The sequence below is a fragment of the Anabrus simplex genome, chromosome 1, assembly GCF_040414725.1.
Source record: "Anabrus simplex isolate iqAnaSimp1 chromosome 1, ASM4041472v1, whole genome shotgun sequence".
NCBI lineage: Eukaryota > Metazoa > Arthropoda > Insecta > Orthoptera > Tettigoniidae > Anabrus > Anabrus simplex.
In genome coordinates, this window is record NC_090265.1 from 1,127,587,833 (window position 1) to 1,127,614,293 (window position 26,461).

Genomic DNA, 26,461 nt, shown 5'->3' on the forward strand with positions numbered 1-26,461 from the left:
AGATAGTGTTATTCGCAGCTGTGATATTTTTACACGTTCATTGTGGTTTAAATAATAGAAATAACACTGCCGCTAATGATTTCTACCATATTCGCGAGCATTATATAAACGGTATAGTTGTACTAAGGCCATAAAGGAGTAGGTGCTAATGTTTTAGATGACTGATATACGAGTTAGTTGGGTTACCTACCTCCAAGAAAATAAAGGGCTGGTGAACCACCCGTATATTCTTTTCTAGTGTTTTAACGTCCCATTAACACATCAAAGGATTCCTGTGACTCATGAATGGGAAAGGAATAGAACTTGGAAGGAAGAGGCCGTGGCTTTAATTAAGGTTTTCCAGGTGTGAAAATGGGAAACCACGGAGAACGAACTTCAGGGTTGTCAACGTTAAAATTCAAAACCATCAGCCGAATGCAAGCTCAGAACTAAGCGACCCTAACCGCACGTCCAACTCGCTTGGTCCATAGCATACATAACATGGGGCATATTCTCTGTCACGGGTAAGTCTACACTAACGCTGTGGACCTTCTCCGGTCAATTAGTATTATGTTAGGCTGGCCACATAGGAGATAATATCCTCGTTATTGCCCAACGTGTCTCCGTAGCTCAGGCGCCTTTAATGTAGAAGAATGCGAGCTCGAATCCCCAATTCCTCCTTTAATAACTTTGGTACGGTACCTTTACAGACGATGTGGGTACCGTCTTACGACTGTGCTTATAACAGCGTACAAACGAAGTGGATAATCATTTCTATCTGTGAAGGGAACTCACACAGATAGAAGATATAAATTAAATATAGTACCATAATTGTATACCATGAATAGTATAGTCCTTAGATTAATTTATATTAGCAATGTATATTTTAGGTGAAAATAAAATATTAATTGAAACATACACTTACCACACTCCGGAGCTAATAACTATAATATTAGGATTAATATTTTAATGACCGAGCTCGATAGCTGTAGTCGCTTAAGTGCGGCCAGTATCCAGTAATCGGGAGGTAGTGGGTTCGAGCCCCACTGTCGGCAGCCCTGAAGATGGTTTTCCGTGGTTTCCCATTTTCACACCAGACAAATGCCTTTATTAAGGCCACGGCCGCTTCCTTCCACTTCCTAGGCTTTTCCTCTTCCATCGCCGCCATAAGACATATCTGTGTCGGTGCGACGTAAAACAAAATAGCAAAAAAAGTATTTTAATATTTATTGTACATTATTTATAACACTAGAAATAAGAAATGGAAATGTTATGTAAATTGGCATAAATGCCTGCTGAACAATAAATCAAATAAATAAAATAAATAAACATGTGCCCAGCAACCCGTTGGCTAGTTACCTTACCTGCAGTAGAAATGGCACAGGGAAAGGAACACAAATGAACGTTAATATTTGAAAGATAAACCTATTTTCTTCGAGAAGATAAAGAGGAATACGCATCAATGTAACAAACAGGCATACATAATACCTTGTCCATATACCCTGGGGTTTAGAGTTCTTTGGATTCTCAGCTGCATCGAGTCCACTAGGTCGCGGAAATAGTCCTCGTTCTGTGCGAGATCTTCCCAGACCCTGAGAGCTTGATCATACAACTATTCTGCATTCCCCGGTGGGTCTTCTGTATAGTTTTAACATCAATCACACGTTCTCTATGACGTTCAAGCCCGGTGACTTCGGAGGCCAATCTAAAACTACGATCTCGGACCTCCACTGAGACCATGTCAGTACGACTTTGCCCTGGTGTGCCGGATGGTTATCCTGTTGGAAAAGGAGTCATTTGGGATAACCTTCTGGAGTGAAAGGCAGCCATACAGTTAGTACGAGCGGTTAAACGGTAATGGATGCCCTCCACCACGTGGGCATCATCGCGAGAAGTACATCCGCAGCATTAAGCACTCAAAGAACCAATTGCCCAGCTAAAAGAATTAATCAAATATAACTTAAGACCCCGGCACACTGGGGAGGCAATGAGCGAAAGTGAACTGAAGGTTAAAATCCAAGCTGTGAAATATCTATCAGTCCCACTCTGTTCCACTCACCTTATCTCAGATGAGGCCACACGGGAACAGGTAACCGAGAACTGAAGTAGCTCTGACGTAATACCAGTTAATCTTTTAAAACATGTCTTCAGATTTCCATTAAGGCAATCTAACTCCATACAATACAAATCGGTCATTTTAGTCATAAGATAACTACCTAATTGTAGCGTGACTTTAGTTTGATTGTAGGGGGCGTTGTAGTGAACGAATTTAAGCAATTAAAGGATGAGAAATGAATCTCACGAACTTGCATGACTGGTGTTGTATCACCATGCTATCGTTGTGTGGTTCAATGTGGAATGTGTCTTAAAACTAAAAAACAGCATTATCTCAGGACAAAGTACACGGCACATATTTGCTATTATTTTTTGCGTACGTTCCGTTTATGCTCGTACTAATTTCTTACTTTCGCTGTTATCTTAAAGAAAACAACATGAACGAATTGTTCCACGCTGACTGTCTTTGAAGGGGCACTAACCCCTCAGTGTTAGATGGTGAGCGCTCTGAGTTCTAGATCGCCGCTAACCATATTTTAGCAATAAATACAACAAACATACAGTTGTAATAACTACTGCTACTGTTACTAGTACTAATAATAATAATAATAATAATAATAATAATAATAATAATAATAATAATAATAATAATAATAATAATAATAATAATAATATAATTGACGTTTCTTAAGGAAATCAGAGTAGATGTTATGGAATACGTCTTGAACCTACACCTGCTGGAAGATTTACTACACTCTCTCTAACCTCTTTGCTAGCAAAGGGAGATGTTCGATAAATTTCCAACTTCTTGGAAATCATTTAAGGGAAGTCTACTTAAACAGCTGATTTGGAATCTGTCACCTAGAGATAACTCTAAATGCAATCAGTGGTGATAGTTTGAATGATTGATACGAAGTGATTGTCCGTGCCGTAGGGCCTATATTAAATACAAGATCCAAGAGGAAAGACATCTACCAACTTCCCTGGTATCCACTACACAGTTATGAACAACTCACCCCGTTCATGAATACATATTCCATCATAAAATTTAAAATGACTTATTTAAGCAATAAATTATCACATTATTGCGACATCACGCAGAATATTTCACTTTCAACTAACAGAGCAAAACAAGTAAAAGAGTTGCCAACTGTCCCTGCTAAAACGCAGAGATTAGCCACGGACTGAGATATGAACCCTACTAACAAGGGAAGGTTCTGGGTTAGAACTGTTGTTCGTAAAACGGTGTACACAGACCCACAACATGATTCTAACCAGGCTTGTAAAGACATGTGATTGTGTACCATTTGGATAGTCTGTAACGGTGCTTCTTATCTTGGAAGAGAGGGAGTTGAAATTTCAGTCAGTCAGTTACCTTAGCTAGTATTTGATGTGTTTACTATACGTGTCTCAGAATTTGAATACCGATAGAACAAACAAGAAAAAAACCATTAATGTTTGGAACGTTTTAAAATATAGTGACATCCACGTTAAGAGGGCGTCACCGAACGGAAAACTATGTAGGACAGGATGATTACACTTTCGCAGTGATTTTGGTGGATCTAATTATTCAGAAACATGACAATATCTATTTGATTGGATAGGATAAGAGAGCAAGTAAAACACTTTGTAGTCGATACAATGATTAGTAGTTTTAAAGTGTGTAGTGTTAGTTTCAGTGGCGGAAACATTATCCCTCAAATAGGAGCCAGCAGTTTTAGTGATTATGAACCGTCCCCATAAATGATATCCAACATAGTTAAAATTTTAGCTTAATTTTCGAAAGAAAATCTTGAACGTATTCATAATGATTTCCATACACCTCCACGTAAAATAACGACCTGCAACACCATATTGAAGACATCAGTCTCTGATAAGTAGGCTACATCGAAAATCAAAGTAATATTTGATTATGTAGAGAAAAGAGAGGTAATGAACATCATTTTAGATCAAGCATGACCGGGCGAGTTGGCCGTGCGCGTAGAGGCGCGCGGCTGTGAGCTTGCATCCGGGAGATAGTAGGTTCGAATCCCACTATCGGCAGCCCTGAAAATGGTTTTCCGTGGTTCCCCATTTTCACACCAGGCAAATGCTGAGGCTGTACCTTAATTAAGGCCACGGCCGCTTCCTTACAACTCCTCGGCCTTTCATATCCCATCGTCGCCATAAGACCTATCTGTGTCGGTGCGACGTAAAGCCCCTAGCAAAAAAAAGAAGATCAAGCATGGCAATTAAGGAACAAGCGATAAAACAAAGTATTTTATCCTAATCTGACCTGACACGGAACGAGGGAAAATGTGTCCGTTACTGTCACCAAAAATTCTGGGCAATGCAAAAAGTAGGAGAAATTAGACAAAATGCTTCAGTGTTTGGAAATTTCATAACATGTCTCAAGAAAGAATACAAATTTTGCCATAGACATCACTACGTTCAGAACGATATATAAGAAGAATTAAATCGGAAAACTGTAAGTCCGAAGTCGCATTAATAATGAAATAACTGGGTAAACGTCAAAAGATCTCATAGAAATCTTTTTGACATACATATGTCTTAGAAATGAGGATCATAGGGAAATTTGTATAACGAAATAATGTCATGTAAAAATAATGTGGGGAGCGATGTTATTTGGCAACAGTACCTTGAGATCAGCACTGGCCATGGATCTGTATAAAGAGAGCTGCATATAATGTGGGTCTGTACGTTATAGCCTTCTATGAATACAACACAGTCTTCGCTGCTCCTAGGTAATAATAGTAATTTCGTGGGGCTATTTCTAGCCGAGTGCAGCCCTTGTAAAGCAGACCCTGCGATGAGGGTGGGTGGCATCTTCCATGTGTATGTAAATGCGTGTTATTGTGGTGGAGGATAGTGTTGTGTGTGGTATGTGAGTTGCAGCGATGTTAGGGACAGCACAAAAACTCAGCCCCCGGGCGATTGGAATTAACCAATGAAGGTTAAAATCCCCTACCCAGCCGGGAATCAAACCTGGGATCCTCTGAACCGAAGGCCAGTACGCTGACCATTCAGCCAACGAGTCGGACACTGCTACTAGGTAATATCATGTAACAAATTTTAAGGAAGGCCTATTTTGATCATTTTATTTTCCCAAAGTGACATTTAACCATTTTTTTTCCTTGAGTGCTATTTGCGACACTATCTAATATAACCAGAAGTGTATACTGCTATGTGATTCTTGGAGTGCTCACAAAGACACAGCATTAGTAAATGAATCATTTGTGCGTAAAGATATTGAATATACTATATAATCGTTCCACCGAAAAACAATCAAATACAAACAGCCTTTGAATGAATATTTATTTCTATAAAAAAACATTCACGAACGGTAAGAGGCTACATGAGAATTCTTTGCAGTCTTTTCGATACTAAACTAGGAAATAACATTTTCATAATGAGGATGCATTCTATTATTCATAAGTAGGGCCCGGATCCTTATGTAGTTACATATTCCATTCCTTTACTTGTAGACAGGTGAATATTAAAAATTTCGGCGAATTGTGGTTCTGATATGGTGCCTTATTTTTATTTTTTTACATATTCATAGAATCAGGACATAGTTTTACATATTATGCGAAGATTGAAACATTATTTTAACTATCTAGTTAATTATTGAAAAAATTGAAAATTTTGTCAGCTAGGCCTATAGCAAAATAATTGGCGAATTTCATCTCATATAAAATTCCTAGAGTTGGCTTTAAAATTCATTTTCTAAGCCTTTGTCTGTGAAATAAAATAGGTCCGACTGCCTCAACTAGTTTGATCTTTTAAAATATGTGTCGTTGACTCCCTGCGATGTTGAACGGTCCCTTTCAGCCTGCAAGAAAATTTTATCTAATCAGCCCCAAAACATCAGAATGGAAAACTTAGAAAAGTACATGATGACACACTGCGCATCACGTAAAAAAAGTTACCGTGCTCTTTTTGTCACTTAATAGGGGTTTAATGGCATATTCTATACTCGTATTAACTTTATTTAGCAACTTTTATTTGTTTAATTTTGAGGGCGTGAGGGCAACAGGAAATTAGCTACAAAAATACATACCGGGAGAGATGGCCGTGCGGTTAGGGGCGCGCATCTGTGAGCTTGCATCCGGGTGATAGTGGGTTCGAACCACACTGTCGGCAGCCCTGAAGATGGTTTTCCGTGTTTTACCATTTTCACTCCAGGCAAATGCTAGGGCTGTACCTTAATTAACGCCACGGCCGCTTCCTTCCCACTCCTAGCCTTTCCCTATCCCATCGTTGCCGTAAGACCTATCTGTGTCGGTGCGACTTGAAACCAATTAAAGAAAACAACAACAATACATTGATGTGTAATATACTCCAAGATTTACATTGCATTACTTTTAAACATTTAAATATTTAGTTATTTAATACTGTCAATATTAGAAAATAGTAGACCTTATAAATTACCTAATGCAACAACGATGACTTTTTCATAAAATATTGAGGTATTTGAAACAATGTTATTGTCTCGTACGACAACCATAAATCATATGATGAATATAAGAACACATTTGAAATTTAGTGCAGTAATACTATAGGTAAGGGTTATTCTGCCCGAAGGCAGGTCCGAACCTCCGCAGAGGTGTTCCTGAGCCGGAGTTTCCTTCCGGTATGGTGGCCAGTTCCTTTCCGCTCCTCCATTCCCTTACCCCCCACCAACAGCGCGTGGCAACCCATCCAACTCCTGACCACGCCCAATGTTGCTTAACTTCGGAGATCTCACGGGATCCGGTGTTTCAACACGGCTACGGCCGTTGGCAGTAATACTATAATATATTTAATTACATATTTCATTGATAATTACTACATTTTATTATATATTTTTATCAAATGCGCAAAAATTTTGCATTACAAACTCGAATATTCACAGATACTTTCTTGATCGTAATTTACAACTTAGAATGTGGTAGCGTTCACAGCGTTCATTACAAAGTTCACACACACAATCACTGCTGCGGATGTGATACTTCTTATTTATGCACAATTTGTTATGAAGCCCGTGCACCGCCATCCTGATCACCACATGTCGTAATTTCTGGTTTGCTTATCTCTATTTGGTAGCCATTACTGCTTCTGTTGTATAGAAGTCTTCCCATATTTGATCTTCCTTCTCCCGTCTGTTCCGCAGAGCAGTATTCACTGCAGGTGTCTTTGGTAACAAGTGGCTAAAAGTTAGATCTTTCAACAAAAAATGTTTCTTTTGCCATAACATAAAATAGTCGAGAGGGCGTGTATTTTCAAGAATCTGGCTTTTAGAGCCTCGATATCTTTCAGTTGTTTTACAGTTAGGTGTTCCCAGATGATCTCTATTCCGTATGTTAACGTGGGTAGTATTTTCGTATCGAACAACTTCGAGGCAGTTTCCAGGGAGAGATGCTGTAGATTTTTAATTTCGTTAATTGTTTTAACTGACGCGATCAGTATTTCCCTGAGGGGTACCGAGAAAGATTTTGCAGTCATCTGTATTGCGATTCCTAAATATCTGAACATGTTCTTCTTTTTAAATATTCCGGACCCTATTCATAACCACTTGTCTGCTCCAGGGTATCGCTCTGTGCTTCACTATTCGTGGTAGACGACTGGGTACCATTCTCTCACATATATTGCCAAATTTAAGAATGTGATTGACGTGACATATACATTGTCAGCTCAAGAATGTGATTCTGGATCTTTTGCAGATTTGGTTTTATCAAACTGGCATATTGTGATGCATCATTTTGTTTCATGCATTTAGTTTTTGAACGTAATGCACGTTTTTGAAGTCCGATTTTGTGCATCCTAAGCACTGTGGTACTTAAATATTATAAATAGTAAACAAAAATCCTATTTGGGACGAGAGCCTTGCCACGTATGTGTCAAAAATTTTAACTATTATTGATGCACGCAACCTACCAACGCTAGCAAATGGCATAACATGTAACTGTTATACCAGATCTCGACAAATCGCTCCGAACATGTCCACTTTTCATGTTTTAAGCTCTTATTTTTAACTGTTATAGGTTGATATTTTCAAAAACGTTACTTACTTGTTAGTTATGATCTAAGTGCACTCTCTGTGCCAAATTTCACTCTCATAGGCTACACGGTTCCTGAGATATCGTGATGAGTGAGCGAGAGTATGATATTTAGCATTTATGATTACAAACAAATAGATTACAATCCTTTTGTTCACTTTTCAATCATTCCTATTTGATAACTTCCATAGTACTCTGAAATACCTGCAAGCTGGCGTTAGAACAGATGTGAGATTACGTATTGCTGATGACGTATTAAGGGCAGTCTGAACACCCTTGATCAGGCTTATCAAAGCTTTCAGAGCTAACGCACACTTGAAATAATTCCCATCCAGCGAGAACATGCCTAAAGGCTCTGACTATATCGACACCATTATGAACACTTGTAGAGAGATAGAAGCTCTCTAGAACACATTTCCATGACAAAGCGAAGGCTACTCCACTCCAATATCCACTGCGGCTCGGCATCATTTTACATCTTATTCACAACACAGATCGTCTCAAATGTGTTTACAACAATAAGAATGAGGGTGGCGTTCTTGTAATGCAACATCACAGGAGAAATGTGTGACTCTGTTACTACTTCAATTCATCCTTATTTAAGGGGGACCAGTTTTTACGTCACACCGGCTCAGAAATATCTTATGGTGATAGGACGGGATAAGACGGGGCGAGAATTAGGAGGAAACCAACCGTGGCCTTAATCAAGATATATATACCTGGAGAGTTGGCCGTGTGGTTAGGGGCGCGCAGCTGTGAACTCGCATCCGAGAGATAGTAGGTTCGAATCCCACTATCGGCACCCTGAAGACGGTTTTCCGTTGTTTCCCATTTTCACACCAGGCAAATGCTGGGGCTGTACCTTCATTAAGGCCACGGCCGCTTCCTTCCCATTCCTAGGCCTTTCCTGTCCCATCGTCACCGCAAGACCTATCTATGTCTGTGCGACGTAAAACAAATAGAAAAAAAAAGATTTACCACCAGAATATCCCTAGTGTGAAAATGGGAAACAATGAAAACACACCATAAAGGGCAGACAATAGTGGGATTTTAAAATCGGGGAAAAAGCGGGCGCGCGGGTGTGTGTGCGTGTTGAAAACCATGCGTGTCGCCGATGGCCTTGATGTCCTTAATATGGAGTAACGGATGTAATTTTTTCTGGATCACTAATCTAGTCCCCCTTAACAAATAAACAGAGATTTCTGAATTTAATCTATGTTTTTATTCACTATTCAATTTTTGTGGTAAACAGCATTATTCCTCTTTACCTCTTTTGACTGAACTCTGTACTATAAACTACTCCAAGTACTTTCACTTACTGACTCATTAATACTCCAAATTGGTACGGTGATATAACATCATGAAAATCATACATTAGTTTTTCGAAGGCATAAAACGGAAATAAATCAATGTCATACGCTCGAATTAACTAATGCATTAAACAGCACCTGAGAAACACTGTATAATTAGCCATAATTATGAGCTGAATTTGCTGGTATATAAAAGTGTGCTTAATTGCATATTCCTGACAATGTGTTCACACATCCATACACATTCAATCACACAACTTCGTGAAATGTTAAGCTAATCGGAATTAAAGCACTCCAAAAGAACTGAAATCATGAAGTAAACGCATTTATATTGGTGTGCAATTATTTCCCATGGGGCATGCACAATTTATACGAGAAGGAATTCTTAAGTGAACATTTATATCTTAACAGTTTTCAATAAATCCCTGTTTAGTGAATCAACACTGTGAATTTCTATTTAGTGCATTTGAATAAGATTCTCACAGCTTAGAATACAATGAACTAATGTATTGTATTATTTCTGGAATAGACATACTGTACACAAAGCTCTACGTAATAGATACCTAACGAATTATAAACTGTTCTATATTAGCTTCCACTCTGAAAACCTCATGATTATATTATAACTGAACTCATCAACTGTATTCCAAATTTGTGGCCGGCAACACTAGGAAATTACAATTGTGATTATTAATAAAATTTAGAACATGTTCATAATCTTCTAAGTAAGTTTAGATTTAACATAACAACGTACTGTCGTATTTGTTAACAATATCTTTAGACAAATACTGTTGAAATCATCAACAGGAATCTGGACTTCTTGAGCGTGTTTACCAGGGCCTCTCAAACGCTCAAAATCTCACGCATGCAGACAGTGGCGCAGAGTTCCTGTACACAGTGCATCGGTCCCGCTCGGCTCGGCTCGGACCAACGCTTCGTCTCTGGGCTACTCGGCTAAGCTCGGCTCAACTTGGCTCGGATTTGGAGCGCTAAGAAGGAGCAATTGAGGAAGAGAGAGACAGGGGGAGCGAGCGAGACAGGCGTGGGGAAAGAGAGAGAGCACTATTGCTCCAAATCGAGGAGTGGGGGTCTGCACTCTGGGCAACTAAGCGAAGTCGTCTTTTGCACCGTGCACAGTGCATGCACCAGGCTCATGCATCCTGAGAGGCCCTGGTCTTTACAGTAAACTAGAAAAGAAAGTGTTCATACAAGCGTCCCCACAGTTTTCCACTTGCTACTAGGCATGTGCCCTGCCTTAGGCCTATACCTTTTGTATTTAATTCATTAAGCACTGAGTCTACCCCACCCCCCTGCTCCTCTTATTCTTCTAGATCGAGTCAATTATTTTCCTTGGTAACCTATACTCCTACTAACTTCCATCTCTTTTCTGTATATGGTTATGAACTTCGGATGCTTGATAAAGTTAAAAAGATTTTCAGTTAATGATGTAGTCAGTATGCGATATGAGGTAATAATTGGCCTTCCTTTTGTGCCCTGATCAAAATGTGTTGCATTAAAGTGGAGCAAACATTTGGTTGTTAGAGAGAAGGAAACACACCTGAACGTGCAATGTTGTTTATGATTCGAACTTCTTTCTGATGATACCACTAATTGGGAACATGCATCATTTTCAAAAATATTTTTTTTGAAAAGTACACCAATGAAATAGTACGTAAACGTATTACATTGTGGTATGTTGCCTTGTTTTCTACCATTAAAAAAATATTTAATAGTGCCTTTCCGCAAGGCGAGTGAAACGGCCTCTGACGTAAGCGGCGCGCTGTGACGTCACGATCCAGTACCGCATGGAGCTCTACCAGCCGTTGTGCATCAGCCGTTGCTAAAAGCCGATTGTTTATTGTTCATGATCGCGAATAACTTCGAAATGACAGAAGAAAGGTTCAAAACAGCACAGTCAGACGCTTTTATTAGATCAAAATCAATCGGTCGGCTCGTCCGGTCCCTTTGCCTTGGTGACTCTGAATAACTTTGGGCTGATCGCACGGTCCTCGTGCCGGCGACGATCTTTCAAATGTCTGCCTTATCAACTGTCGATGGTAGGTTCTGCGCCTATAACGGTTGTAACGGGTAACGGGGAATCAGGGTTCGATTCCGGAGAGGGAGCCTAAGAAACGGCTACCACATCCAAGGAAGGCAGCAGGCGCGCAAATTACCCACTCCCGGCATGTGTAGATGTCATCATTCTTGAAAAATGTGACTTTTGTGGCCGCAGAAATTCGCGGATAACAAGCAAGTTTGTAAGTGGCGTCTTTTATATACGTGCAGTGTACTGTAACCCATAGTATTACGATAACAACGAACCTGGACAGATATCACATCACTTTCGACATTTCATTCTAGACTGATTCCCCTATTAAAGAATAACATTACATTTTCGAGCTTTCAGCATTAGTAAAGTAAGAAATCGGATTTCAGCACTAACATAAACATATAGGTTGTATTATAGTACTAGTCCGCTTCTGTGGTGTAGTGGTTAATGTGTGCCACTCCCGGAGGCCCGGTTTCGATTCCCGGCTCTGCCATGAAAGTTGAAAACAAATAGTACGAGGGCTGGAACGGGGTCTACTCAGCCTCGGGAGGTCAACTGAGTAGAAGGGTTTCGAATCCCACCTCAGCCATCCTCGAAGTGGTTTTTCGTATTTTCCTACTTCTCCTCCAGGCACCTAAGGCCACGGCCGTTTCCTTCCCTCTTCCTTGTCTATCCCGTCCGATCCTCCCATCCTCCAAATGGCCCCTGTTGAGCATAACAGGTGAGGCCGCCTGGGCGAGTTAATGGCCCTCCTCACCAGTTGCATCACCATACTCAAAGTCTCACGTTCCAGGACACTGCCCTTGAAGTGGTAGAGGTGAAATCCCTCGCTGAGTCCGAGAGAAAACCAACCCTGAAAGATAAACTGATTAAGAAAGAAAGAAAGAAAGAAAGATCATAGTACTATAATCTATAATTCCACAAAAAATATATATTTATGGTTGGGACAACTGGCCTACCCACTTCCGGGGTCCATGAAAGAGAATTAAATATCTTTGTGGAGGGAAAAAGTTAAACATGATAAAGATAAATATGACTTCATCTAGTTTTCACAAGTCGGGCTGAGTGGTTCAGACGGTTGAGGTGCTGGCCTTCTGCCCCCAACTTGGCAGGTTCAATCCTGGTTCAGTCCGGTGGTATTTGAAGGTGCTCAAATACGTCAGCCTCGTGTCGGTAGATTTACTGGCACGTAAAAGAACTCCTGCTGGACTAAATTCCTGCACATCGGCGTCTCCGAAAATCGTAGAAGTAGTTAGCGGGGCGTGAAGCCAATAACATTAATTACATTTGGCTTTTAACAAGCTGAGCATATCAGGAAAGAAAAGTGTCCTGGTGACATTTTAGTCGCTCAATACAGGAATGTCTTTGGGTGCCGTGACTTTTTTTTTTTTTTTTTTTGCTTTACGTCACACCGTCACATATAGGTCTTATGGCGACGATGGGACTGGAAAGGCCTAGGAATGGGAACAAAGCGGCCGTGGCCTTAGGTACAGCCTCAGCATTTGCCTGGTGTGAAAATGGGAAACCACGGAAAACCATCTTCAGGGCTGCCGGCAGTGGGGTTCAAAACCCACTATCTCCCGGATGCGAGCTCACAGCTGCGCGCTCCTAACTGCACGGCCAACTCGCGCGGTATTTTTACCCTTCGGTTTATTGACTTGGCTTGTATAACCTAAAACTTAGGCTAAGTTGAATATTTTAAACACCTATATCACTATTTTCACCTGTGTGCAATTATGTTATTTATTTCATTAATATTATGATAATTATTATAATTGAGCATTGTTAACTTATAAGACCGTAACAGACAAGCATTGGTTTTGTGTAGAATTATACATTTGTTAAATTCACGTTGTTTCCTTTCATGATGCACACGCCTATACTTTGTTACATTATAGAGTATTTAGATATAGCCTAAATTTCTTTACCAATTAAGCTCTTCAGTAAAGACATACATAACTGTTCCATGCCAAGATATATTGGTAGAATTAGAGCTGTCAAAATGGTTCATAGCCCCTTTGATTTATTATCTAGACATGTATCACCCAAAACATAGGTTAGGTTTGGAGAATACTTTAATAATCAGCATTATTTAATGCACTGTTTATTACTTTCATATTCCAAGATGTAATTGAAGCATTTAAATAAAGCATCATACATTAAAATTTAAAGTTTTACCACTAGAACAGCTAACATGGAAAAGTGATTTGAAAATTCAAACAAATTAATATTACGTTAAAATCTTCAAAAGCGACTGTGAGCTTGCATCCGGGAGATAGTAGGTTCGAATCCCACTATCGTTAGCCCTGAAAATGGTTTTCCGTGGTTTCCCATTTTCACACCAGGCAAATGCTGGGGCTGTACCTTAATTAAGGCCACGGCTGCTTCCTTTCAACTCCTAGGCCCTTCCTATCCCATCGTCGCCATAAGACCTATCTGTGTCGGTGCGACGTAAAGCCCCTAGCAAAAAAAAATCTTCAAAAAAATAAACTGTAGACTTTTCCGATATATCACCAGCATTTCTCCGGCTCGCCAAAATCCATTTCTCCCTAGTTTTAGCGTCTTTGGAACGTTTATAAACAATTTGTTTGGTATGGTATGCGATGTGCTATTGCACATCGGAACTCTACACCATTTATAAGTTTTCTGCCTCACTGTCTGCGCAGGATTCATTTTAAGTCTAAAATATACCACTCAGATTATTATCCAATGTATAGACCTCGAATTTAACCATACCAGACACTAACGTAAAGTAGCAATACGCGAAGTGTATCCTGCTTCTCACAGCACACTATGTGTTATTTCGTCTGCTAATTCAGTCAACCTGTACGATGACGTCAGACCAATGAGATCGCGTACTTGCGTGACGTGACATTTTCGTAGATTTTTATCATGTTTGGAGTTATTGTTTGTACATTCTGATCACATTTTTTAATTCTGCATGAAATTTTGAATCAGATTAGCATATTTTTAATTAAAACCCCGGATCATGCATGTTCCCTATTGTCGCGGGTAAAAATCGTGAGAGAATCGATTCTACCCTGGGAACCACTATCTACTACAATAAAGTTTCTAGTTTCTGGACGAAATTCTCTGTCATGATATGAATCTTTACTTTTAACTTCTCAAAGACATCGGAACGAATTGAGCAATTCAATAAATTGCTGATGGAATTCATGAGATTAGTCTCCCATGTTATTGTCGGATCTACTACTGAAATTTGATCTGGATGTGTACAAACAAGGAAATCAAATATAATAGCTAGATCAGTGATTGGGAGCAGCAGAACGGTGCGCAAATGTTATCTGAAAGCGATTAGATAGATTGTTTGTATTTCCGTAATCGTATGTTACGTTTCCCTTTTTCTGCAGCCAGTTAACGTTGTCACAAAGTCTCCGGCTGAATTCCAGCAACACCAAGATGTTTGAAACTTGTCTGTGGAGTTTTTGTCGACAGACTGAATAGTCATACACTCAGAAGCATATATGAAACACCGAGCGGGTTGGCAGCTCAGTTCGTGCCCCGTAGCTGTGAGTTTGCATTCAGAAAATGGTGGGTTCGAACCCTACCGTCAAGAAGAACTGAAAATGGTTTTCCCTGGTATCCCATTTTAATATCAGGAAAATGGTGGGGCTGTACATCTCCGTTCCTAGCCCTTACCATCTCGGCGTCACTGAAAACCTTCGATGTGTTAGTGCGACGTTAAACAGCTAGTATGTATCAGGGGGAAAATCTGGTTTACCCGACCGACAAGTGAATATGTTCTCTAAGGTCTCACTTTAAGTGAGAATGTACTCCAAACGTGACATTATAGCCAAGAATACTCGGTTGTACAGTAGATATCTCAACAACGCACCAATATCTTCTGAAAGAGAACTACACTGTAAGGAATAGAATTTGATAGCGGTCAATATTATATGCTGAAATATGTACTTTTTTATCTAACGGATAACTATGAAGTGTTCGAAGAATCGCATGCACTTCTTCTAAGGCAGATACAACTTGTCTGCGTTCTTGTCACAAAGTCTCCGACTGAATTCAAGCAACGCCAGGATGTTTGATATTTGTCTGTGGACTGAACGACCATACACGCTGTTGAGACCAAAGGATCAGCCCTTCTACCTTCGCAATGAAGAAGGTAAATAATGAGGAAGGGTAAAGCGCTTCTTCTAGAAGGAAAAGGAAAAGACTGATATTTGTGTCGCTTCCGCAAGCTAATCTCGCACTGACAAGCTTTACATACTGTTCGCATGAAGCGCTGAAGCACAGTCGATACCTCGCTGGAAGGTAGGCGTGAGCTACAATTCATATCAAACTGGAAACAATTCCACGCGTGTGAAAACGCCAGCGAATTAGACTTTTATGGACAAGTAGGTTACAGTGAAGTCACACCTTCATCTTTTGTTATTAAAATAGAATCTCACCCCCCCCCCCCTTTCCTTGCGAATGGAATTGTGGGATCTGAGCCCTCACCAACCAAACTGGACACACAGTAGATTCGCTCAGCTGTATAAACCCATCTCCCGGGAGATACGCTCAGAAATACATCTTAAGTCCCAAACTAAATTAATCCTGGCCACTGTGGATAGCAGTACTTAAATCCAGGTCTAAATATGTGGAGTAAAATAAAGCTGTCACACATGAACGAGTTGGAAACAATCCGAGCCTGTCTAATTAGAACAATCTAGGGGGAAGGGACAAGCCATGTCTGGTCCCCAAGACAAGTTTAATACAAAACAGATGTCGGGGACAATAGAGCCCACGCTTACCTGGACAAACACGAGATTAATGAAGAAATAAGGGAAATTGCGTCACCATTTACAGCACGCCCAACTTCCTTTCCTAAGCTCTCATGATAAGCTGAAAACTCAAATCATATACCACTTTACACGGCGTGGTGTTTATAATGATAACATAAATTAATTATGGTACAATATATGTCACTGCGTTGCAAAGCATCTTGTGTAATCTACCACGACTGTTATTTTTCCTAGCAATTGAGTTGTACAGTTGGTTAGGAGCTCGTGTACTGATCTCTAGATCTCAGGATCGAATCGGATTGAGTAGAAATATTTCAGTTCACTTGTTTGTTGACAAGAATGATAGGAAATAGCATTAGAGGATTGTTTTTCTGGTGACTTTTCCTCACATAAGTTTAGTGACCATCATGGAGAAACTAATTCTATTGCGTACTTCCAGTAAGTTATCCGTGTTTCAATATCGTGAATATTCAACAACTGTCCGTGGTTCTACACTGAGGACAATCTTCTTCTCTCTCGTCTATGTTTCTCTGCTATCATGTATCAAATCTGAATATGTCACTAAAATACGTTGATTTTCTGCTTATTCCGAAGTTTAAGACTTTACAAGATTTCCTGGCACGACGGAGTTCCTTCTTGTAGGTGATGCGGTCTATACATGGGAGCGTCAAAATTCTGCTGTACGTCCACATTTCAAATGTCTGCAGTCGTTGACGACACCTTCAGCATCTAGCCTTCCACAACGTAACACAACCTCTTAAAAATTTCCAATCACCAGTCATTCACCACTGATCTGCATTCAGGGCAGTCACCCAGGTGGCAGATTCTATATTAGTTGGTTACTTAGAAGTTTCTTAAATACCTTGCAATTTCAAAGGTAAAGGTAAGGGTGTATTCTGCCTGAAGGCTGGTCCGAACCTCCGCAGAGATGTGCCTGAGCTGGAGTTTACGTACGGTAGGGTGGCTAGTTCCTTTCCCTTACCCCCACCAACAGCGGGCGGCAACCCATCCGAATCTTGACCACGCCCAATGTTGCTTAACTTCGGAGATCTCGCGAGATCCGGTGTTTCAACACGGCTAAGGCCGTTGGCTATAATTTCAAAGGAGTTGGATATTTATTGGAAATCTCCCTTGGTAAATTATTCCAATTCCTAACTCACCTTCGTTGAAACGAATATTAGCCCCAGTTTGTCCTCTTCAGTTCTAACCTTATCTTCATATTATGGTCGTCGGTTCTTTTAAGAACTCCACTCAAACTTATTCGTTTACAAATGCCTTTCCACTGACAGATCGCAACATACTGCTTACTGCAGCAGCTCCTCTCTTTACTCTCAAGTCTTCCCAACCCAGATTATTCAACACTTTCGTAACACTAATCTTTAGTCAGAAATCACCCAGAACAAATCGGGCTGCTTTAGGATTTTTTCCACTTCTCGAATCAGGTAATCCTGGCGAGGGTTCCATACGCAGTAAGCGTACTCTAATTGTTGTATTACTAGTGTCTTGCATGTCGTCTCATTTACATCCTTACTACAGCCCTTAAAAACCCGATATCCGTATGAAGAGACCTGTAACTTTTATTTACAATCCCGTTTATGTGATAACCCCAGTGAAGCTTTTCCTTACATTAAAACCTTGGTACTTACCGTCACGACACTTTAACGAGTTTCGAAACGGAAGTTCAGTTGCAATCAAGTTGTTTTAAATCCTTCTTCCTCTTCCTCTCCTACTACTACAACTACTAGTGGCTTCTCTTCACTAAATGTTGAACACCATAAATGGAGTAATCATTTCCGTTTCACGCTGCTCCTATCAGCCTTGCCGTATCGTAGAGTCCGCTACCCAATATTAATTTCTTCATCCACGTCAATTTTCTTCTATGATCCCTTCAATAATCAGTTGTATCAGGAATTGCTTGTCATTGCGTAAGAAATAAGCTGCTTTCCTTCGTTTTACCAGGGTTAACGCTTCACACGATTTCTTGCCAGGACGGAGTACCTCCTCGTTGATGAAATGATCTATCCATGGGATCTTTGCCATCTCGTTCATCCACATTTTAGAGGATTTTAGTCGCTTCGTTGACAAAGACTTAAGTTTCCACCTATTGATACCATAAAGCAGCACCACTAATACATCGCCCTTCGCTACACGCCAATGACTTTCGAATCGGAAGGCACGGTTTTCAATTCAGAAATACAATTCTCGCAATACCGATTCTAGATATTATTTCTACATCTGGATCCCATGTTTGGGTTTGCTTGTAAATACACCGTTTCAGTGGTGGTTTCGTCCAGCGTCATAAGAGTGTCATTGGTTTCTGCTGCTCGCCGGTTATCATGAAATTTGTTTTCTGATAATTTATTTTAAGGGCAAAAACTTTGCTTATTTCGCCAGTCCTACTCAAAAATGGAATTGAAGGCTTTTCTGAATTGTCATCTCATGGTGCCATCTGCTTTTTTTTGCTATTCGTTAAACGTCGCACCGACTCACAAGCAAATTGTATATTAATATTTCATCGCATTTAGAATATAGAAGTATGTGTTCATAATAATTATGGCCACTTAAAGTGCAACAACATGGACTTGGAGCTGAATAGACTTAAGGAATATTGCGACGAGATTATGTTTTTCCTTAATGAGAATCAATCAAGTTTCGTATCTGAATACGAGTTTAGTCATAAGACATCTCCAACTGAGTTTGGTCAGGAACATTGTATCTCCAAAGTGGTAGCCCACAAGGAAGTGTGTAAATAACTTCTCTAAAAATCATCCACATTTAATAACTGCGGCCTTTTCATATTCAATACAATTACCTTTGAAAATATTGAAGTAGTAATCAGTTGTGATTTGAAAATGGTCTTGGTTTTCTGAAGCTAATCCAGCTAACACTGTTATGTACTGATGCTGGTGTTGAAATCGTGGCGAGAGGAACTGTTGGTATGCCAGAGGGGATGTTATTTCGCTACTTCAGTGTATCGGCCGCCTGTTGAAAATCAACGTCATGTGAAAGCTTACGTATCTTGTATATGTACAGACAGACAAAGAAATCGATCTACTGTTTGAAACCTATATATTGTGCTCGGAGCTATTTTTTTCGTCGTAAATTTGTCAGGAACACGTCGTGCCTCTTCAAGACCTTCTCTGACATTTTATGTGACGTTGTGGATACAGTAGGAATCTAAAGGCAGCATGTTTCGAGCCAGTGAATATGGAGCAAACTCCATTCCTGAAAGGGTACACAATTGTTTGCAGTCTATGAAACTCCCAGTGCATCGGACGAGTTGGCCGTTCGGTTAGGGGCGCGCAGCTGTGACCTCGCATCCGGGGGATAGTGGGTTCGAATCCCACTGTCGGGAGCCCTGAAGATGGTTTTCCATGGTTTCCCATTTTCACACCAGGCAAAGGCTGGGGCTGTACCTTAATTAAGGCCATGGACGCTTCCTTCCCATTCCTAGGCATTTTCTGTCCCTTCGTCGCCATAAGACCTACCTGTATCGGTACGACGTAAAGCAAATAGCAAAGAAAAAAACCTCCTAGTGTGTGTTTCCACATCATGTTTTCTCATGATATAATTGTGGTCAAGTTGTAAAGAAATACGAATACGTATTTTTAGTAAGGCAAAAATCTCACAATATAATGAAGCATAATGATTTTATCTTCCCCATGATAATGTTATAGGTGTTATAGTGACGATGGGATTAGAGAGGGACAGGTCTGAGATGGAAGTAGCCACGGTGTTTATTAAGGCACAACAGTGGCATTTGCCTGGAGTCAAAATTAGAGGCTACGGATAGCCATCTTCAGGACTCTCAACAATGGGGTTCAAACTCACTACCTGCCGAATGCAAGCTAATAGCTACATGGAACGTTTCCGAAGTTCTCGATTATTTTAACAATATTATCAAGGAAGATTCGAATAATAACTTCAGAGTATTAGCAAGAATTGGAGACAGGGCACAATATATTCGTACTTTGACTTCGACAGTAACATACTCTTCAGTTGTTTGATTCCAATACAGCTTCATGATGATGTTAACACTAACTGTTAATAATTGAGAGAAAACATCAGGTTAATGTTCGAAGCAAGAAGAAATTTTACAGCTGCATGTTGAATTAAGCTCATGTCTATGACGATACAGCACTGAGCTCGATTAGCATGAACACTCTTTGAACTCACACAATGATTGCTTGGTGCTATATTGTGGTAGTTCCAAAATGGAACGAAGACACGTAAATACTATATTATGGTTTAACTTGAGACTGCGGAGTTTCATTACATTAATAGGCCAGTGTCTAACTTCTTTATTCATCTTCCGGCGTGCTCAGCGTGACGGTTGTGGTTATGTTCCATTAACCGAGAACATTAGACTGGGCAAATTTTAGAAGTAGAATTATCATTCCAAGTTATTTAATTGCACCAGTGCTGTGCCAGCTGGTGGGAGCGGGTGGTGAGAGAGAGGCTACTTCTCGACACTAGAAGAAGCCTAGCGGCCTACCTGCTGTACAACAGTTCAGAGCATGACGGTGTTGAACGATTGTTTCAGCCTAAATTTTTGGGAATTTGTTTGATGAAAAAGTGCGTCTAGAATAGGTCTGACAAACCTCCAAATAATTTTGTATGAATCAAAACCCAAGTGCTTGTACAAATCTTGACATTGTCGACCTACTCAGTGCTCGCAGCTCCTCCTCCTGATAACCATTCAAGTGCTAACCTCGCCTAATTTTGCTTAACATCGGAGATCTCATGGGATCTAGTCTTTCAGTCTGGCTAAGCCACATCGTTGGCAAAGTGAATAAAAAATTAACAAAATCAACGGGGCTGTGTTTCGTACCTCAGACGACAGAGCGCTGGCCTTCTGAGTTCAAGATGGCGGGTTCATTTCCAGTTCAGCCTAATAATATTTGAAGGTGCACCAGCATCAAGCTGATAGATTTAGTGATACGTAAAGATATCCTGCGAAGCAAAATTAGGGCATTTCAATGTCTCTGAAAATCGCAATGATAGTTAGTAGGACATAAAACTGTAATTTTTGTATTATTATTATTGTCATCATCATCATCATCATCATCATCATCATCATCATTTATATAGAAAAGCAAAATGAAATTAAAAATCAGCGATATTTACTTGTATGTTTATTCACATGTATGGAATTATATACTTAATCATCAAGAAGGTTTTCGAAAGCAACTCTGTCGTTGGGAAATATACACACCTATTTACAAAGACGATGGACTTTAGAAGTACACGACTGATTTACATATATTTAAATTATATATTGTGCAGATTAGATAAAGAAAGTCAGCTCCAAGTTGTAGGAGTGGCGTGTCTGTCTCTCACCCGGAGACTCCCGGTTCGATTCCCAGCTAGTCCAGGGATTTTAATTATGGACTAAAGGATGGAATGGGGTCTACACAGACTCTTGAATCCAATTGAAGAGCTTCTTGATAAGGGAGACAGTGACTCACGAAAACCAAGAAAATTTTGCTGGTGATCTCGCCACGCTGACCATGTAGAATTCCAGCATCTGCTATTTATCTGGCCGCCACGGGTTGTTTTGTTATTAGAAGTAAATGATCTGAATATGTGATACTGATGAGCTAAACTCGTGTTCATAAAAATAAAGAACACGTTGAAAGACTAGAGATAGGAAGTTCATATTCACAGGACATTTTCATTAGTATGGTCTGCAGAAACGATAAGCTTTTCAGTCACTTAGGTTCAGCATGTGTCCTGTTGCCTAATAGGCATTGAGTCCTCCATTGGGCACTGATAACTTGTTCCATGTGTGATGGTGTCGGCGCGTATAAGATGCGAATGGCGTCCTGGAGTATAGCCATCCATGCTGGATTCGCTTGGTACCACAGTTCATTTTTGGTGGTTGGCATTGGATCACAGCGCCACAACCGTGGTTTAACCATATCTCACACATTTTCCATTGGTGACAAGTCCGGTGATCGCGCGGGCCAGGGCAACTGTCTGAGATCCTGTGACAACAACAAGGCACATATTCGTGCAGCAACATTTGGTCGCGCATTGTCCTGCTGAAATATGGCGTCCGAGGTGTCGTGCAGAAAGGATATGGCTACGGGTCGCAGGATGTCATTCAAGTAAGTCAAACTGGTCACAGTGCCCTGGACACGCACCAACTGTGATTTGTGGTTGTACTCAATAGCACCCCACACCATATGGCCTTGAGTTGGCGCTGTATGTCGTATGCGGATGCAGTCAATTTGATACATCTCCTCCTGCCTGAGGTGAACCAAAATGCGGCCATCCTTTTCAAACAAACAGTACCTGGATTCGTTCGAAAACATTATCTGACGCCATTCCTGTCCCAAGTGACGTCGTTCCATACACCATTGTAGTCTAGCATGTTTATGAACGTTAGTCAAAGGTAGGCGGAGAAGTGGACGACCCGCCGGTAACCCAGACCGTAATAAACGGCGACGGGCTGTCACTGTTGGAAGTGCATGATGTTTTACACATTTCCACTGTTGCGCAAGAGCTGAGAAGGACACAAATCTGTACTGCAATGCCATTCAGATGAGGTGTCGATTTTCTCGGGGGTGGTCTGGGTGGTGCGACCAGACCCATCTTCTCGTATCCTTCGGCCTTCTATGAATCATTCTGTACACACCGTTGCACTTGCCGACACACTTTATCCCATACGAGCAGCAGTTTCCCAGATGGATGCACCATGTTCTCTCATACCAGCCTCACTCATTTGACGGTACGGTTCTCACATACGTCTGCGAGGCATCCTGCACGTCTTCTCAAGTCACTCTGATCCATTACCTTCGGTTTATAGCGACAACGACAGCCGCAGGCACATTTTATCTGTCGGTAGTAGTGCGCCGAGATATCGATGTAGACCTTGAACCTGGGGGTCGAGATGGTTCAAATACTAATAATTTCTTCAGAACATACTATTGCACATTTCCTGTGAATATGAACTTCGTACCTCTAGTCTTTCAAGGTTTTCTGGTTTTTGTGAACATGGGGTTATATTCTCACCCTACTTCGAGTTACTATTTCCCCTGGCACACAATGTACTTAATTTTATTAATATTATTGTTATAGAAAGTCATTTCTTTTTGGTGAGCATCAAGGATATGAATATCGCACCGTGTGTTGTTCGAATCAAATCCAGGAATTATTTAAACATAAATAAATCACAAGATATATATATATATATATATATATATATATATATATATATAAAATCGTAGAATACATAATCCTCCATATCGTTACCAGGACTCAAGTAATTTTCATTGTATAACGCATTTAAAACTTATTAGCGACTTCTTTGTACCGTTCCAGTAACACAGCAACTTAAGTACTATGCACTGTTGTCAAAGGTGATTTTTACATTCTTAACCTTGACACTACAGTGCCATAACTTTTCGGTTTAGGTATTAGATATTAAGGATGTACTGACGACACTGTTGATATTCATATACTGAATTTGTCAGTAGGGTTCTTCAGGAATTCAGTATAACTGCGAACCATTATAAATAACAAATTTGGGGAAGCTCAATTAATTATGGTTATTATCCTTATTTAATTCGAGGCGTCCTCAAGTAAATTCTCGAATCGAACATGCAAGTACTTAAACGGCAGTGAGCAACGCATGTTAGCTGATTAGGCGAGATGACACTAATTCTAAATGGAAAATATTAATAATAAAACATAACTACAGTCCGCCTCTGTGGTGTAGTGGTTAGTGTGATTAGTTGCCACCCCCGGAGGCCCGGGGTTGATTCCCGCCTCTGCCACGAAATTTGAAAAGTGGCACGAGGGCTGGAACGGGGTCCTCTCAGCCTCGGGAAGTCAAATGAGTAGAGATCGGTTCGATTCTCACCTCAGCCATCCTGGGAGTGGTTTTACGTGATTTCCCACTTCTCCAGGCAAATGCCGGGATGGTACCTAATATAAGGCCAAGCCGCTTCCTTCGCTCTTCCTTGTCTATCCCTTCCAAACTTCCCATCCCCCAACAAGGCCCCTGTTCAGCATAGCAGGTGAGACCACATGGGCAAGGTACTGGTGATTCTCCCCAGTTGTAACCCCCGACCCAATGTCTCACGCTCCAGGACACTGCCCTTGAGGTGGTAGAGGTGGTATCCCTTGCTGAGTCTGAGGGAAAAACCAACCCCGGAAGGTAAACAGATTAAGACAGGAAGTAAGAAAGAAAGAAAGAAAGAATGAAAGAATGAAAACATAATTACAATGAAACACTATATCAATTTGTAATGGAAGGTTACTCCGACTTATTGCTTTAACAATAGGCATAAACAATAATATTTACATCTTAGCTTCTTTTAATGTAAGAAGACAATCAACATATAGGACGATGTGTGTGACCAACCCTTGTCCCGTTGCTCAAAGGGAATGAACTGAGATGCATTTTCGTAGCGAGTTTTTGCGGCCGGATGCTCTTCCTGACGATAACATCATCAGATGAGTTAATGAGGTGAAATTGGTGATGTAATATATGATAGTATGAGGGGTGAGGGTGAAACACAGTGCCGGCACATAGCCTACAGAAGATATTCGGTCAAATTCACAAGGAGTTAAATCTCAAATATGGCGCATAAATACTACCCTATTTTTCATATTCTACTACTACTACTACTACTACTACTACTACTACTACTACTACTGCTGCTACTACTACTACTACTACTACTACTACTACTACTACTACTGCTGCTGCTGCTGCTGCTGCTAGTGCTTCCATCCCGCGTCTCAGAAAACTTTAAAAATACTGTAGTTAGCAGAACATGAACTGAATTACATTAAGAGTGGTCTTTCGTTATTTCCTCCTCCTGAAGGAGACAGAAAAATTTAAAGAAAGAATAAAATAGTTTTCTCTTTGTTCACCTACTGTATCTCTGACGGGAGTGAGAAACCTGCACTTGTTTAAACAAAGCCACAGTAATACTTGTTTTCCTCAACACCACCTTCCCACTTCTAAAACCAGGCATCCCTCCTGATTCTTCGCGCTGGCCACAGCAAAAATTGCAACAACATTCGTACCCGTGACACTAAGGTTATGAGTGTAATGGCTAGAATATTATTTCAGCACACTCCGTAATAATAATAATAATAATAATAATAATAATAATAATAATAATAATAATAATAATAATAATAATAATAATAAACCCACTTATCAGTCCAGGTCAGTCTCGTGGCAGACCAAATACCACCAGTAAACCACAGTAGTATATCCTGAAGCACTACATATCGCCAAATGCTTGGCACTCACTCATCACTCTGGGACAGAGAGGATCCAAATAAAATAAATCACCAGCTTAAATCAAAATTGTGAGGTTGAATATCGACTGGAGCCAATTACAGAGCCATACTCTCATTTTGAAAGATTTTTCTCATGCTTTGCGGTCATTTGCCTCGAACATATACCACCAGAAAATTTTGATATTCTCATAATTTGTTAATATATCTTTCCATGGGGAAATGCAGTGAAGGAGGGTCTGACAGGTGCCGATGAGGCAGGACCTGGGTGCAGAGAGTACCTGCCGGAAAGAGTGTGAAGAAATACTGGCGCAAAGTGGCCCGAAGAACAAAAAATCCGCATTCTGAGTCACTCATCATCATCATCATGATCATCATCATCAATCACCGCAGATATGCATTTAGGGTTCCTCCCATATGTCAGGTTCCCTATCAGTTGTTTATCTACTTCTTAAATAATTTCAAAGACGTTGGATATTTATCGAATATCTCACTTGGAGAAGTATTTCAATCTCTAACTCATCTTCCCAAAACGAATATTTGACCAAATTTTCTCTTTTGAATTTCAACAATTTCTTCATATATTTCCAACTTTAAAAAATCTTATTCGTCTTCTAATGCCATTCCACTGACAGCTCGGAACATTCCGCTTAGCCGAGCAGCTCTTCTCCTTACTCATAAGTTTCCCAGCCCAAACGTTACAACATTTTCATTTCACTACTCTTTTGTCGAAATCACCTAGAACATACAGTGCTGCTTTACCTTGTATTTGTTTCCAGTTGTCGAATAAAGCAACCTAATCCTCGTGAGTGTCCCTCTCAACCTAGTTGAAGGAGTACAGGAAGTGCAGAAAGGCTGGTAAGTGTTAATCGTGATCTCAATGGCTGAAATGATATAATAATAATAATAATAATAATAATAATAATAATAATAATAATAATAATAATAATAATAATAAATGCGGTATGGAATGGCTAAGAGAGTTTCAGATGGACCTATAACAGATCA